Raw genomic sequence first — 10,296 nt, 5'->3', positions numbered from 1 at the left:
TGATAACAGTTCGTGACTTCCCCAGGATTCTGCTCCTTTCCCTCTGGCAGTCCCTGTGGTCTGTATGGGGCTGTCCCCAATCACTGGATCCAGGGGACACATCACCCAGGCCTGGCCACTGAAAGCCAATTGTAATACTTTTGCTGGAGCAACCGGGAAAAGAATGTGTGTATCCTTTGGGTGCATAGAATGCAGAGCATGGATTGCAATCGTGAAGGAGCAGGCAGCTACAGAACCCAGAAATGGAGAGAGCGAGGGTCAGGCCTCAGCATCTGCTCTGTGCAGGCACCGGGATTCAGCAGTGAACAAGTCTCGGTCCTTGTGAAGCTCTGGTGAAGAAAACATCAAGACATAGTGATAGGTGGTGGGCAGATGGATGGGGTACATGGATGGGTGGATGCACGCATGGATGGACATGTAGACCTATAGATCATTCTGGTGGTGATACATTCTATTAAAGAGAAAGGAACAGAATAAGAAACACATTAGGGGCCGGGCGCAGTGGCTCACACCTGTAATCCCAGCACTTTGGGAGGCTGAGACAGGTGGATCATCTGAGGTCGGTGGTTCGAGACTAGCCTGGCCAACATGGCGAAAACCCCGTCTCTACTAAAAATACAAAAATTTTTATGGTGGCAGACTCCTGTAATCCCAGCTACTCGGGAGGCGGAGGCAGGGAGAATCACTTGAACCAGGAGGCGGAGGTGCAGTGACCCGAGATCGCGCCACTGCACTCCAGCCTGCATGACAAGAGCAAAACTCAGTCACAGAAAAAAGCAACACATTAGGGCAGTACTGTTTTAGATAGTGTCATTAACGATCCTATTGACCTGAAGAAAGAAACTGAGGCAAAATTAATATAAGTACAGAGTTTATTTGGGCCAAATTTGAGGACTGCAACCTAGGAGACACAGATTGCAGTTTCCTTGAATTTATGCTCTTATTAGCAGCGGTTGCCAGTAAGTTTTTAAAGAAAAAAAAGAAGGGGCAGTTCTTACATTGGTTCATTAAAGTAACATGAAAATAAGCTACTGATTCGGTACACATTGTTCTTTGTATCACAAATTCTAGGAACTAGAAGATGATGGGTGAGGGTCACATTATATAACTTGTAATAACTTTTTTTATTATTATGGGATATGATGAAGTTATTAAAAAGAACAAGCCGTTATGTATGTACTCTTGTTCTGGATACATTACTTATTTATTTATTTTTATACTTAGAGATGGGGTCTTGCTCTGTCACCCAGGCTGGAGTGCAGTGGCGTGTTCTCAGCTCACCTCTACTTCTGCCTCCTGAGTTCAAGCAATTCTCCTGTCTCAGCCTCCCAAGTAGCTGGGATTACAGGTGTCCACCATCATGCCAAGCTAATTTTTCTGGGCCTGATACATTTTGCATCTTTTGCGTAGGATTGCTTTGAGTTACTTTTCTTTCTCACACCGATGAACTCCTTTTTTGTTAAAGCTAGTTTGGGGTGGATTTCTGCCACTTGCAACCAAAGGATTTCTCATTGACATTCTGTATAGCCAGGATTGTAAAACTATGTTTTGGCTGGGCACGGTGGCTCACGCCTTTAATCCCAGCACTTTGGGAGGCCAAGGAGGGCAGATCACCCGGGGTCAGGAGTTTGAGACCAGCCTGGCCAACATGGCGAAACCCTGTCTCTACTAAAAATACAAAAATTAGCCAGGTGTGGTGGTTCATACCTGTAATCCCAGCTACTCGGGAGGCTGATGCAGGAGAATCGCTTGAGCCCGGGAGGCAGAGGTTGCAGTGAGCTAAGATCACGCCACTGCACTCCAGCCTGGGTGACAGAGTGAGACCCTGCCTTAAAAAAAAAAAAAAAAAAAAAAAAGCAATTCATAGAAGAGGACTAGGAAATGGCAAGTAAATATGTGAAAAGATGTTAAGCTTTACTAGTAATCACGTAAATACAAATCAAAACAACGGTGGGATAACTTCTTTTGCTTATCAGATTATCAGTCTTTAAAAGTTTTGCCCGCAGGCTGGGCGTGGTGGCTCACACCTGTAATCCCAGCACTTTGGGAGGCCGAGGCGGGCAGATCATGAGGTCAGGAGATCGAGACCATCCTTGCTAACACAGTGAAACCCCGTCTCTACTAAAAATACAAAAATTAGCCGGGCGTGGTGGCGGGCGCCTGTAGTCCCAGCTGCTACGGAGGCTGAGGCAGGAGAATGGCGTGAACCGGGGAGGCGGAGCTTGCAGTGAGCTGAGATTGCGCCACTGCACTCCAGCCTGGGCGACAGAGCAAGACTCCGTCTCAAAAAAAAAAAAAAAAAAAAAAAGTTTAAATGCATGTACCTTTCAATATAGCAATTTTACTTCTGGAAATTTATCTGACAGAAATAAGAGCAAGCTGTTTTCTGATATCCATCCACCCTGTCTTCCTCAGTAACAGAGCCTGTGATGCTGAGCAGGGCACATGGTCACCTGGAATAATGTCATTTCCCATCACACCTTATAGTTAGGTTTGATGTTGCACTGCAGTTCTGGGCAATACAATATACACAGAAGTAGCAGCTTCCAGGAAGTAACCTCTGAAAGGAGGATTAATGCCGGGACTTGCTTCTTTCTTCCTCCTGTAATCCAGGCTGCTGGCTGGAGCTCTGGCAGCAGGATGGGCCATGCGGGGTCCTTGGAAGTGGAAGCTGTGAAGGGCAGAGACAGCAAGGTAGCAGGAGCCTGAGCCCCGAATCCAGGGAGCTCCAGACCAATCCTGACCTGGCCTCCTCCAGACTTCTTGAACATAAGACAGTGAAATATCTATCTTGGCAACAAACACGTGAAAAAAATGTTCAACATCACCAATCATCAGGGAAATGCAAATGAAAACCACAGTGAGATACCATTTTACTCCAGTCAGAATGGCCCTTAGTAAAAATTTTTTAAAGAAAGAATTTGGCACAGATGTGGTGAAAAGGGAACACTTATACACTATTGGTGGGGATGTAAATTAGTACAACCTCTATGGAAAACGGTATGGAGATTTCTCAAGGAAATAAAAGTAGACCAACCTACCATTCAATCCAGCAATCCCACTACTGGGTATCAACCCAAAGAAAAATAAGTCATTATATCAAAAGACACTTGCATGCATATATTTACTGCATCACAATTCACAATTTCAATGATATCAAACCAACCCAGGTACCCACTGACCAATGAATGAATACAGAAAATGTGGTATATGTATACCATGGAATACTACTCAGCCATAAAAATGAGTGAAATCATGTCTTTTGCAGCACTTTGGATGGAACTGGAGGCCATTATCCTAAGTGGAGTAACTCCGAAATGGAAAACCAAGTACCAGATGTTCTCACTTATAAGTGGGAGCTAAGCTATGGGTATGCAAAGGCATATAGAGTGGTATGATGGACACTGGGGACACAGAAGTGGGGAGGGTGGGAGGGAGTGAGGAATAAGGAATCATCTGTTGGGTACAATGTACACTATTCCAGGGATGGGTGCACTAAAAACCTGGACTCCACCACCACACAATTCATCCATGTAACCAAAAACCACTTGTACCCCGAAAACTATTGAAATAAAAATAAATGAATGCAAATATTTTAAAAATCTATCTTGGCTAAGCCACAATTATTTGGGTCATTCTTTTACTCTCCAAGCCCAGTCCTAACTAATTCAGATGCATAAAGATTTAGGGTTGGCCCTCCACATCCCTGGATTCTGCATCCATGGATTCTACCAACCTCAGATGGAATTTTTTTTTAATGGTGATTATGTCTGAACTGAATGTATACAGATTTTTTTCTTGTCATTATTCCCTAAACAAAACAGTATAACAGTAATTTATGTAGCATTTACATTGTATTAGGTATTATAAATAGTCTGGAGATGATTTAAACTGTACAAGAGGATGTGTGTAGGTTCTATGGAAATACTATGCCATTTTATATCTGGGAATTTGGTATCTGACACGGGGTATTGTAGAACCAATCCTCCATGGTACTGAGGCACAACTGTAGATACAGATAGGTTTATTGAAGTGTTGTCTGAAATAACAAAAAATAACAATCTGAATATCTGTTGATAAGGCAGTGGTTGAGTCCATTGTGGGCCATTTGTTTGTTCACTTGGCAGATACTTTTGAGCATCTACGCTGTGTCTGACACTATTCTAGACTCGGGTATAGTAGTGGATAAAAGGAGACAAAACTGTCCCTTCGTGGAATTCACATTCAAACGGGGAACATCCAAATTATGGGATATGATGAAGTTATTAAAAAGAACAAGCCGTTACCTATGTACTCTTGTTCTGGATACATTACTTATTTTTTTTTTTTTTTTTTTTTTGTGGAGACAGAGTCTCGCTCTGTCGCCCAGGCTGGAGTGCAGTGGCGCGATCTCGGCTCACTGCAAGCTCCGCCTCCCGGGTTCACGCCATTCTCCTGCCTCAGCCTCTCCGAGTAGCTGGGACTACAGGCGCCCGCCACCACGCCCAGCTAATTTTTTGTATTTTTAGTAGAGACGGGGTTTCACCGTGGTCTCGATCTCCTGACCTCGTGATCCGCCCGCCTCGGCCTCCCAAAGTGCTGGGATTACAGGCGTGAGCCACTGCGCCCGGCCCCATTAATTGAATCTTTACAGAAGCATGTGTGACTTTTGTAAGAAAATAAAATATACATATATATATATATTTCCATTGCATTTCATTCTTTCACTCTCCTCTCACCTCCTTCCCCTGTCGCACCTGAGCTGTGTACACCTGGGGCTTCTGGTGCTGTGCCTGGCAGCTCAGCCATCTGCTCGGCCACACGCCCCCTCTGGAGGGCAGCTTTCCCCGCATTACTTCAGACCCTTCCCATCTTCTCTAAATGTGTTGAAATACCTAGCCTGCTGTATGCGCCTCTGTATCATTGGCATTGTGGAATTAGTGCTATTTTATTACTTGTAATAACTTTAATGGGATTGCCAGGAGGAAAGGAATACAGAACCTCGGAAGCCTGGTGATCTCTGTAGGTAGTAAGTCCCTGCACAAGTGTCAGCCATCCAGCACCTTGTCCTGTCTGAGAATGTAACTGGGCCTAGGGTGGTTAGCCACAGTCAAACGGTGGGAGGAATAGGCCCAGCCCTTGACAAAGACCCTCATGCTGAGATGGGTCAGGCCCTGGAAAAACAATAAATCTTCACTTGTAGGGACCACAGGGAAATTCAGTCCAGCAAACTAAATATTTGGAATCCACCTGCCTGGAAAATAGCTGGTATCATAGCCAAGCAATTGGTGGGGAAATGGAGGGGGTTTCCAATACAAATAGGGTCCCATCAGATAGTGGGACAGAGGAGTGGGGCTTGCAGGATGGATAGTTTCAGGGAGGACCTTCTGGGGTCAGGCAGCCTGTAAGAGAGAAGTCAGCTCAAGTTGAGGGACAGGCAATCACTCCTAGGTAGAGGCATCATGCTTTCACCAAATGTTTGTGGAGCACCTTCCCTGAGGCTGCAGGCCTGGCAGGAGAGGAGGGAGCCAGTGCTCATCTTGGTGATGACCCGGCTGGAGCCTGGGGCAGGGCCCTGCATCCCGGTCTACTCAATGCTGAGTGCCAGAGTGTGCCTCCTGTCACAGACAGGATGCTATCGACCACACATCACAGCGATGCCACTTTACCAGTCGTGTGACTTTCTGCCACTTAACTTCTCTGAGTCTCATTGTTCTTGTTTCAAAAATGAAAAGAATGAACCCCAGCTCGTGGGGTTTCTGGAGTGTTAAGCGAATAAACCCATGTACTGAGCAGGAACTCGATCATCCAGCCAGCTCACCTGCTTGCACTGTGGGCCCCTGAGGTGCTGGGAGGTAGCTGGGCTTTCCCGTGGAGTAACCGGTTTCCGAGATTGGCTGTGAGTCCTTTGGAGACTTGACTAGCTCAGACTATTCAGAGCTCAACTGGGCCTGAGGGCAGTCTCCAGATTTGATTCAGATTATTTCAAGGAAACGGAAAAAAAGAGACATCTGAAGCCCTTGAAACATCATGTCGGCTGGGCACAGTGGCTCACACCTGTAATCCCAGCACTTTGGGAGGCCAAGGCAGGCAGTCACGAGGTCAGGAGTTCAAGACCAGTCTGGCCAACACGGTGAAACCCTGTCTCTATTAAACATGCAAAAATTAGCCGGGTGTGGTGGCACGCACCTGTAGTCCCAGCTACCTGGGAGGCTGAGGCAGGAGAATTGCTTGAACCTGGGAAGCGGAGGTTGCAGTGAGCCAAGACGGGGTCATGGCACTCCAGCCTGGGTGACAGAGCAAGACCCTGTCTCAAAAAAAACAAAAACAAAAACAAAAAACTTATGTTAACCTGCCACATACATGGATTGAGAGAGAAACAACGATCTTCCAGGCTCCCAGGCCTTTCGGACTTTGGCAAATTCCAGCACAAATAGGGAAGGAAAATGCTGAGGGCAGTCTCTTGAAAATGAAGGGTGGATAAATAATAGTGCTCCTTTATCTGGACCCTCTGATCTCAGGATTTCAAAGAATGCTAGACAAGTACCTGGCGGCAGATAAGATTTTTCTCTATTTTCTAGATGGGTAGTTGGGGCTCAGTTGATAGGCGGGAACAGAACCAAGAATGCAATGTGGGTCAGATGCTTTAGAGCTGGGAAGGGTGTCACAGAAGTGGTTTTCAAATTTAAGTGTGCGTCCAAATATGTGAGACAATCTCTCAAAATGCATACTCCTGGGCCCCACCGCAGCAGACTCTGATTCAGGAAATCTGGGCGTGGGCCTTGGATTTTAAACCTTAACATATGCTTTCAGGTGCTGTGTTTATCATACTCTGAGAAACTCTGGTCTAGGGAGAGTTGGGAGGCTGTGCCTTCTGTTCCCGGCTTGGCCCCGGAGGGACAAGGCACATCTCTGGGTATTTTATCCAGGGATGGAAATCTGTAACAATTCTACTATCACACTTTCTCTTCTAGAGGGAAAGGCATGGCAGAATACACATTCAAGGGGCTTAGGCACACTCAGTGTTTCTTTCTCTTTTTTATTTTATTTGAGACAGGGTCTCACTCTGTCGCCCAGGCTAGAGCGCAGTGGCATAGTCACGGCGCACTGTAGCCTGGAACTCCTGGGCTCAAGTGATCCTCCCACCTCAGCCTCCCAAGTGACTGGGTCTGTGGGTGTGCACCACCATGCCCAGCTAATTTTTTTCTTCTTATTTTTTTTAGAGATAGAGTCTTGCTATGTTGCCCAGGCTGGTCTCAAACTCCTGGGCTCAAGCGATCCTTGGCCTCCCCACGTATTGGGATTACAGGTGTGAGACACGGCACTCAGCCAAGACTCTTTCTATAAGGCCACATTCACAGGTCTCAGGTGCACAGATCTTTTTGGCGGACACCATTCAACCCATCACACCTCCCCCAACTCCCCATCACTATGATCATTAGTTATTGCAGTGTCACTGAGGGTCAGTCTCCACTATAGCATAACCTCACAGGCAGGAACCACATATAAACATAGGTTCTGTAGTGCCCACTGCCTGGAATATATTAGGTACTCAATTTTCTTTTCTTTTCTTTTTTTTTTTTTTGAGACAGTTTCGCTCTTATTGTCTAGGCTAGAGTGTAGTGGTGCGATCTCCGTTCACTGCAACCTCCGCCTCCCGGGTTCAAGCGATTCTCATGCCTCGACCTTCCGAGTAGCTGGGATTACAGGCATGTGCCGCCGCGCCTGGCTAATTTTTCTGTTATTAGTAAAGACAGGGTTTCTCCATTCTCCATGGTGGTCAGGCTGTTCTCAACCTCCCGACCTCAGGTGATCCACTGGCCTTGGCCTCCCAAAGTGCTGGGATTACAGGCGTGAGCCACCGCGCCCGGCCAACGTACTCAATTTTCATTCAATACATTTTGTTTCATTGAACTACTTGTTGGATAATCCAACAGTACTACTGTTTTATTAAGTATTTGTGTAGTTTAATAAAATGCATTACTAGCATTAGCAATTATTGGATTTAGTTACTCCTCAAATTGCATAACTGCTTTTACTCCTCAAATTGCATAGCTATGCAGCATTCTTAAAAAGACACACTGTACTGCATGGTGGCATAAATTGCTCCTCAGTACTCTTGTTTTTAAAAATGTCTTCCACTCTTTCCCATGTACGAAAGCCCCAGATTTGTGGCATTGTGGATTCTGGAACTGCACAAATCAGGGCTCACTATGAAGCCAGGTTTTAGTCCCTGTGGGGTGGCTTCCGCAGCTGAGGGGGCATTGGTGACCGTGGCAGTTGTGGTGGGGTCGAGGAGGCTTTGGTGAAGGCCGAGGTCCCGGTGGAGGTGAAGGAAGAGAGGGAGGAAGTAACGGAGGAGGAAGAGGTGGTGGGAGAGGAGGAAGAGGTGGGGGAGGAGGATAAGGAGATGGGGGAGGAGGAGGAAGAGGTGGTGGGGGGAGGAGGAGGAAGAGGTGGTGGGGGAAGGAGGAAGAGGTGGGGGAGGACGATGAGGAGGTGGGGGAGGAGGAGAAAGAGGTGGAGGGGGAGGAGGAGATGGGGAAGGAGGAGGAAGAGGTGGTAGGGGAGGAAGAAGAGGTGGTGGGGGAGGGGGATGAGGAGGTGGGGGAGGAGGAAGAGGTGGTGTGGGAGGAGAAAGAGGTGGTGGGGGAGGGGGAAGAGGTGGTGGGGGAGGGGGAAGAGGTGGTGGGGGAGGGGGAAGAGGTGGTGGGGGAGGGGGAAGAGGTGGTGGGGGAGGGGGAAGAGGTGGTGTGGGGACGGGGAAGAGGTGGTGGGGGAGGGGGAAGAGGTGGTCAGGGAGGGGGAAGAAGTGGTGGGGGAGGGGGAAGAGGTGGTGTGGGGACGGGAAAGAGGTGGTGTGAGGAGGAGGAAGAGTTGGTAGGGGAGGAGGAGTTGGGGGAGGAAGAGGTGGTGGGGGAGGGGGAAGAGGTGGTGGAGGAAGGAGGAAGTGGTGGTGGGGGAGGAGGAAGTGGTGGTGGGGGAGGAGGAAGAGGTGGTGGGGGAGGAGGAAGAGGTGGTGGGGGAGGAGGAAGAGGTGGTGGGGGAGGAGGAAGAGGTGGTGGGGGAGGGGGAAGAGGTGGTGGGGGAGGGGGAAGAGGTGGTGTGGGGACGGGGAAGAGGCAGTGTGAGGAGGAGGAAGAGTTGGTAGGGGAGGAGGAGTTGGGGGAGGAAGAGGTGGTGGGGGAGGAGGAAGAGATGGTGGGGGAGGGGGAAGAGGTGGTGGGGGAAGGAGGAAGTGGTGGTGGGGGAGGAGGAAGAGGTGGTGGAGGATTCCCTTCTGGTGGCCACCGGGGTGGTGGTGGGGTAGACAAGGAAGAAAGCAGTCTGGGAAGAATGTGACAGTGGATCCGTATGGGCTGAGGTGTCTTCATTGTGGAGGAAAGGATCAGACCGTGCACTAGTCACTGAGAATCTGGTCCCTGGAGAATCAGTTTATGGAGAGGAGAGAGTCCCCACTTCGCCGGGAGACGACAGCATGGAGTCCCAAGCGTGGAACCCCTCCCACATCAAGCCAGGGCCCAGGTGCTGTCCCTCGGGGCTGCCTCAGGCACCATCTCCCATGTCTCTGACATTGTAGGTCCAGGTGGTCTAGTCTAGGCCGTGGAGTCCTCCCACCGCTCTGGCCGTGCCTCATTAACTTGACCAAGAAGAGGACCAACATCCTTCCTGCGAGGGAGGGTGCTCGGCACCAGTGCAAGTACCATGTGCTCATGGCCGTGGTGATGTGACTTTTGCTGACGTGGCCCTGCCAGGCCAAACCTGGACTGTGGCCCTGAATGCCCACCCCTTCCTGCCGATTGGAGGACACCGGTTTCCACTGAGGCCAGTTGCATGGAGTCCACAGCCCAGCAGAGGCCGTTTGTGTGTGATGTGAAAAGGATGGAACAAGAGAGCACGAAGCCCTGGGGCAGCTGACCCGAGAGCCACACCAGAGAGACCAGCTGGTGGTCCTGGGAGTGGACAGGCCACCGCCAAGGTGAGGAACTGAAGTTCAGCACATTCCGGATTGCGATGAAGTGTGTTGATGGTGTGGCAAGGGGGGTTTCTTTTTCTTTTCTTTTTCATTTTTAGGGGTGAGGGTGGGAGGGGCTGGATTGAGGGATTCACAAGGGTTTTTTTTTTTCTATTAAAAGACTCATCTGTCACAAAAACATCTTCCAGGCCAGGCATGGTGGCTCATGCCTGGAATCCCAGCACTTTGGGAGGCTGAGGAAGGAGGATCACTTAAGGCCAGGAGTTCAGGGCCTCAGTTGTTTATAAATTACCCATTACAAGCTATTTTGTTACAGCAGCAGGAACAGACCAAGACAGGAC

The 10,296-nt window shown here is 48.8% G+C and overlaps 1 pseudogene; it reads left to right on the top strand.

Moving 5' to 3' along the window:
- Window positions 1-2,640: 2,640 nt before the first annotated feature.
- On the top strand, window positions 2,641-9,962 carry LOC129480185 (rRNA 2'-O-methyltransferase fibrillarin-like; annotated as a pseudogene).
- The last annotated feature ends 334 nt before the right edge of the window (window positions 9,963-10,296 follow it).

This window comes from Symphalangus syndactylus, chromosome 4 (genome assembly GCF_028878055.3).
Source record: "Symphalangus syndactylus isolate Jambi chromosome 4, NHGRI_mSymSyn1-v2.1_pri, whole genome shotgun sequence".
Taxonomy (NCBI): Eukaryota; Metazoa; Chordata; class Mammalia; order Primates; family Hylobatidae; genus Symphalangus; species Symphalangus syndactylus.
This window is presented reverse-complemented; position numbering and strand designations above follow the sequence as displayed.